Source organism: Trichechus manatus, unplaced genomic scaffold (assembly GCF_000243295.1).
Source record: "Trichechus manatus latirostris isolate Lorelei unplaced genomic scaffold, TriManLat1.0 scaffold00010, whole genome shotgun sequence".
NCBI lineage: Eukaryota > Metazoa > Chordata > Mammalia > Sirenia > Trichechidae > Trichechus > Trichechus manatus.
The window spans coordinates 26,787,255-26,793,519 of NW_004443946.1; positions in this window are offsets into that span (position 1 = coordinate 26,787,255).

Here is a 6,265-nt window from a genome sequence, read left to right on the forward strand (position 1 = left end):
GGTACTTCTGTTATAGCAGCACTAGATGACTAAGACATGTACTGTATATTATGGTAGGTTGGATGCAAATGCTGCTGAAAATCTCAAGTAAGGTTACATGGAACACAGCGAAGAGAGCACAAAGTCTGGGGACAGAGGCCCTGGGTTTCAGTCCTAGCACCTCTATTAGGCAGCTACATATTCTTGAACAAGTCATTTAGTCTCTCTGAGACTCCATTTCTTCATCTGTAAAACAGGAATAAGATCATCTGCATTATTAGAAAACAATCAGTGCCCTAATCAAATATTACATAACATCTTTTAGTGTTTTTCCAGATCTGAGATTGTGGAAAGTGGAAAGAGAGAACAGATTTGTTGTTAAAATATTGAGAAATAATTTTTAAAATTTTGTTTTTTTTTTTTTGGCATCACTCTGCAATGAAGCCATTACAGTGAGTATGGATGTACTTAAGGCCTGAGATAAAAACACTTGGCAGTGTTCAGTGGAATAACATAATCTATTCTACTTGGGTGTTACAGTAGTAACTGTTCCTTTTTTCCTGGGGGGACATTCAATAAGAAACAAAAAATTAAGTGTTTTTTGTTTTGGTGATTTAGATCAGGCTGATTCCTAAGATCTTACCTGTAAAGGAGAACTGAAGTTCCTCAATGTCAGCACTATTGACAATTAGGGCTGGATAATACTCTGTTGTGGGGGCTGTTTTGTACAAGGTAGAATATTTGGCATCAGGCCTCTACCCACTAGATGCCAGTAGCAACCTCCCCCGACAAGTGTGACAATCAAAAATGTTTCCAGACATTGCCAAATGTCCCCTGGAAAGTAAAATCACCCCCAGTTAAGAACCACTGCTCTAGGCTATATTTTCTTTTGGTATTAATGAAGAATGCCAGATCTAGCCTCTAAAATATAAGGCTTCTTTAGTTGCCCTTTCTGTATGTTGCTCAAGACAGTTTTGGGTCTTCTGATCCAGCTTTATCTCCTAACTTTTTGTGCAAGTCATAGTTACTGGTTAAGCGACAAGATCCAATTCCAAAGTTCTCATTTCCCAGTCCCATTATCTCAAGCAAAATACTCGGTGTATATGGAGTACATACATAATTGATGATTTTCAACTTTCCTCAAGTTTCTCGACCTCCTAGGGATTATTTTATCAAAATGCCTCCCTTCTCGAAGGTGATATATAATATAAAGCAAATTAAAGTTAATTGCATTTGGAACTTAAAAATACTGTAAAAAAACCTAGAGTTGTTCTGAGGTACTACAAAGCCAGAGTTAGACTCATCAGTTTGAATGCTATTCAAAAGGCTGAATTTCTACCCTGTAGTTAAGAATGAGAATTATTGGCCATCAAAGGAACAAACAGCATTGTTCAACTTTTGGAATAACAAACAAAGGAAACTTCATCTCAGGAAATCAACCCCTAAAACTGGGCAGCTGCCTGGCCAGATTCATACTCACACTTTAAATTACTCGCTCTGGTTGATTCTTCTTTTACAGCAAACACGTTGGTCACGTAGATCAGTCTAAATAACTGAAAACAGAAACAACCTTATTGGATTCTCTGAGTAATAAAGGACCTTTGCTTTGTCCAGAGCTCAAACCATATTGAAGATGAGGCCCTCTTCTCCCTCAAGAAGCATATTTAGAGGTGCTCTAGTTATCAGCCTTTTTCCATCTCTGTGACTGATTCTCCAGGAGCTTCTTCAGGGGTCACTCATGTTTTCATATTATTGTGGTTTCTAGAAAACCTTGAAGAGCCCAGACGGTGCAGTGGTTAAAGCATTTGGTTGCTAACCGAAAGGTCAGGGGTTTGAACCCATCAGCCACTCCATGGAGAAAGATATAGCAGTCTGCTTCCATAAAGATTTACAGCCTTGGAAACCCTATGGGGCAGTTCTACCCTGTCCTATGAGTCTGAATTGACTTGATGGGTTTGTTTTATTCTTTTGAAAACCTCTCCAGCTTCTATTTCCATTAAGCAAACATTCATTCAAGGGAAAAAAAATGCAGACTGGGTATCTGTTTCCATGGAGTGAAAACTGCAGAGTCATTTACCAGATGTTCATCAATTTAAAACCAAATAACAGGTTTTAGAGAAAGCAAAGGATGTACATGTAAAAGCCCTTTCTGCTCTAAACCCCTACCTCCTGACACCACTTCCAATCTCATTTTTTAAGATGAGCTACTTTTATTTATTTTTAATAATTTATTTTATTATTGTCGTTGAGAATAACCACAGCAGAATATACACCAATTCAACAATTTCTACATGTACAATTCCGTGACACTGACTAAATTCTTCAAGTTGTGCAACCATTCTCACCCTCCTTTTCCAAATTGTTCATCCTCCATTAACATAAACAAACTGCCCCCTAAATTTCCTATCTTTCGAGTTGCTGTTGTCAATTTGATCCCATATAGATAGTTCTTAAAAGAGTACAAGGCTCAAGGCAGACATTCTTTACTAATTAAGCTACACTATTGTTTGGTTTTAAGAAGATTTCAGGGGATATTTTTTGTCTCAGGTTTAAAGATTTTAAGATCAGCCACTTTTAAATTAGAAAGGCTTACAATTTAAGAGTGTAAGAACGGCATGCTATTTTACATGATCCCAGCTTGTATGGATAGCTCACTCATTTTGTTAAGGTCTTTGCTCAAATGTCACTTTTTCAGTGAGACTTCCCTTGTCCATCCTATTTAAAACTGCACTGGCCACATGCACATTTTCTATTTGCTTCCCATAGCAACTTTTCACCTTCTAACACATTACATAATTTACTCTTTTTGTTTATTTTCTTGTCTCCCCAGCCCCCCAGATGAGCTACATGTGGGCAGGGGTTTGTGTCTGCTTTGTTCAGTGATGCATTCCCAGGTCCCAGAACAGTGCCAGCAATAGTAGGTGCTGAACAAATACCTGAAGAGATGAACAGAGGTCCAATAACTCAGGCCCTAGATATTCACCCATCTACCAAGAATATTACAGATTCTTTCCAAAAAGAGATTAATTACAGACCCACTGGAAGATCATGATCCCAAGCTTCCAAGGAAGGACTGTTTCTCCAAATGTCAATTATATAAAAAGTTTTATGTATTCGTCAAAATAATGATAGACAATCAAGCTTTTACAGCAGTGGTATACATCAATACATTTAAATCTATTCTTTCCAGAATTAGTCTTCTCACTATCTCTTGCTCACTATCTCCTATTCTCAGCAAAGGTCCCCCTTCATTCCTTTTCAAGAATTGGATGCCGACCAGTGTTTATCACTATGTTCATCTCCTTTTAAAGCCTTTTCAGTATATCTTTATACCTTCTAGTAAACACTTATCCTCCCCACTCAGCCGTCCCAGAGCTTCACACTCTCATGCATCCTCTCTTCCCTGTCACCCAGAGCCTGAAAAACCACAATCCCACAGGACCTGGGCCCCATTTGGTGCTCACCTACTTGTGTTTGCCTGTTCTCCGTGAATCTTTGCTTTCACCACTGGTTGCCTTTTGCTCTTTGCTCCTATTTCAGCTCTTCTGAATCAAGCTAGCTTTATTAACCACATTCACCTTTGTACTGTTTGCAACTAACTGGGGCATTTTACTAACTCACTGCCTTCTTTATCCGTCACTCCTCTCTTATCTACCTTTTCTCTGGGTGAACATGATTGTCTGGTTCATCTACTTTTACGACAGTTAAGTGCCAACTACTAGAATTGTTGCTTACAGGGCAGAAGTAGCTCAGGAAGTGAATTCTATGTTGTTTTTACAATTTTAGCTCAATAGTAGAAAAGGTAATAGCACTTCTCCATAGCTTTCATCCCCGAGGTGAATTTGGAAAGCTAGATGTTGAACTGCCCAATTAACAAACATTTACTGAGTGTCTAATATATAATAGATGCTGTGTTGGGTTCTGGAGATACAAAGAGGAATCAGATATAGGTCCAGCTCTTGAGGAGATTCGGCTTACTAGAAGAGACAGACAAGTAAACCAACAGCCACATTGTATTATGATAAATTTTCAAACAAACACTCACAGGATGCTGGAGGAACGGACATGAGAGGCAAGCACCTGGGCTTGGAAGGGGAAAGATGGAGGTGGGGAAGGAGTAGAAGGCTTCTTGAGGTATGAGAGGCCTAAGCTGGGTCCTGAATCAGAGATAGGAATTACCCTGGTAAAGTGGCATAAAGAGACTTCTGAGAACTTCAAGTATTAATAGTTCAGTATGACTGGAATATAAGGTTCAGTGGTAGAATTCTCACTTCTCATGTGGGAGACCCAGGTTCAATTCCTGGCCAATGTACCTCACACACAGCCACCACCCATCTGTCAGTGCAGGCTCGCGTGTTGCTGTGATGCTGAACAGGTTTCAGTGGTGCTTCTAGACTAAGGCAGACTAGGAAGAAAGGCCTGGTGAGCTACTTCTGAAAATTAGTCAGTGAAAATCCTATGGATCACAACAGTCCAATCCACCCCCAATCATGGGGTTGGCACAGGACTAGGCATCTTTCTGTTCCTCTGTGCATGGGGGTTGCCATGAGTAAGGGGCTGACTTGATAGCAGCTAACAATAAGATCACGGCTGGAATATAGAGGTGTACCAGAATAAAGAGGGCAGGTGTGAGAAAGGATAGCTCTGAAGGAAGGCATTGAGTCAGATTTCAAAATGAGTGGACTTGTTTTCCTTATAAGTCCTTATGGTGACACTTCATTGTTATTTATATCTTTCTATTTCCTCCCTAAGCTAATGTCAATACTGATTGACTTGGCTACAATGACAAAGTATTTCTCAACAGCGGAAAATGATGGAACGGGATAGGTGACTAGAAAACTCCACCAAAAGTTCTGAAAAAAGCAAAATGTGAAAGCTCCCACTGCCAATTCGTCTGAGCTCCAGAGCAAAACTAGCTTTAAGAAAGTCAAAAATTAAACATGAAGGAGGTTTAAAATGTAACTAGAATGGAAGTTTTAAACAATAAACTGAACTATGGGAATGGATACAGCTAAACTACCCACCTTAACAATTAGTCAAGCAAAGTAAAACCAAGCTAGGTCTAAAAAAGTAAATCTAGGGCAGATTTCAGTGCAGTGAGCAATGATTCATTTGTGGATATAACCTGGACCACCGTGCTATCTGCAGGCTGTCTAAGGTGGGGCTGCATAGTATCCTTTACATTCCCAAAGCCAAGCACAGAGACTGGCACATGCGCAGCATCAGTAAATATGTCCTGAGTGGACTTGGTGCAATTGGGTAGATGGTGTATGAAGACAGGAGCACTGGGGCAGGGAGTATCCCCTCTCTCAATGCCTCACTATGGCCTATGTACCAAATCCCCAAAACCCCATCTCCCCCAAACCAGCCCATAGCTTGGGGTGCTGTTCCAGGAAGCCCATTCATTCACATATTAATTCATTCACTTAGTCATTCCAGAAATTACCAATTGTCTACTTCTACTTACAAGTACAGCATACAAAGATGAATCACCCTAGACCTGCCCTTTTAAGAGACTGAAGATGCCTTCTAGGAAGAAAATACATATTCATCAATTACTTCAGTAAAGTTAAAATGTGACAAGTAGCACAGTTACCATGCGTTGAGACTTCAGAGCAGGGAGAGATTACTTCCAGCTGGGATGGTCTCCAGCATTTGAGGAGGGTCCTGAGGAGGGAAATGAATTAGGAGAGAAGAGTACCTTTCAGGAAAAGAAAACAGTATGAATTAAGACATGGATATGAAAAAGGGTGGGGGCCCCTGAGAAGAGTGAATAGATCAGTTTGACTAACTGAGGTAGGACATTAAGTTGGAAAGGCAGATTGAGGTTAGATAGTAGAAGGCACCAAATACTCCAAATACTCAGCTAAGCATTTAGAACTTTAGATGTTAGTCTGTAGGCTGTAGGAAGCCATTGAAGATTTCAAGCAAGGGAGTGTCACAAATAAGAATCTGGAAGCTACGTATAGGAAGGAATGGAGTGGTAAGGCTTGTTAGGCTCCACTCAATTATCTAGTTTACAAATGTTTACCGTCAGATGTTACTAAGTGCTAGGTGCCAGACCTTTTTATTCAAGATGCTGAATCTGGTAGAGGTGCCAGACATGTATACATATAACTACATCTTTCTAAGTTAATCATGAAGTGGAAAAAAAAAAAAAAAAAAAACCAAAGCACAGAAACTCTACCTAGAGGATTAGGAAAAACATCACAGAGATGACATTGGCACTGATCATGAAAAACGAAACAACTATATAAATAATAGAGACATATGGACAAAGAGACCA